This window comes from Theobroma umbraticum, unplaced genomic scaffold, assembly GCF_002168275.2.
Source record: "Theobroma umbraticum cultivar Fairchild unplaced genomic scaffold, ASM216827v3 scaffold_55.0, whole genome shotgun sequence".
NCBI lineage: Eukaryota > Viridiplantae > Streptophyta > Magnoliopsida > Malvales > Malvaceae > Theobroma > Theobroma umbraticum.
Genome location: NW_018397270.1, coordinates 80,833 through 81,202, shown reverse-complemented (window position 1 = coordinate 81,202; position 370 = coordinate 80,833). Strand labels below are relative to the sequence as shown.

The window sequence follows — 370 nt, the reverse complement described above, 5'->3', positions numbered from 1 at the left end:
TGTAGGAAAAATGTGTTTGGCCTATAACTCAAGATCTGTTGGTTCGACAAATATTGGATAAAATTTGTTTCGATCGGTTAAGAGACATGCTTTTAGAAGAAAAGGATAAAGCAATGACAGATGCCAAAACAAACAACATTAGGGATTGCAAAGGCATGTCAAGGGAATGGATCATAAATGAAATCTAGGATGCTCTTATCAATACGGTACAGGGTACAAAAGAATGGCAAAATAAATCACGAAAAGCAAGGCAAAATCGTTTAACGCCAAAAGAAGGAAACATTCCAAAGCACATTGGTAGTTCAGTTCCATTTGTTGTCATGCAAAAAGGATGGTATATATTAACCTTACTTCGCATTTATATGTATGG

At 35.4% G+C, this 370-nt stretch overlaps 1 long non-coding RNA gene across 1 annotated transcript in view; it reads left to right on the top strand.

Annotated features, from left to right (window-relative positions):
- LOC110426325 (uncharacterized) overlaps positions 1-370 on the top strand; it is a 912-nt gene that overhangs the window by 354 nt on the left and 188 nt on the right. Inside the window, exon 2 of the long non-coding RNA XR_002446130.1 lies at positions 6-334. This is a non-coding gene — a long non-coding RNA (uncharacterized LOC110426325). The remainder of the gene's footprint in view (positions 1-5; positions 335-370) is intronic.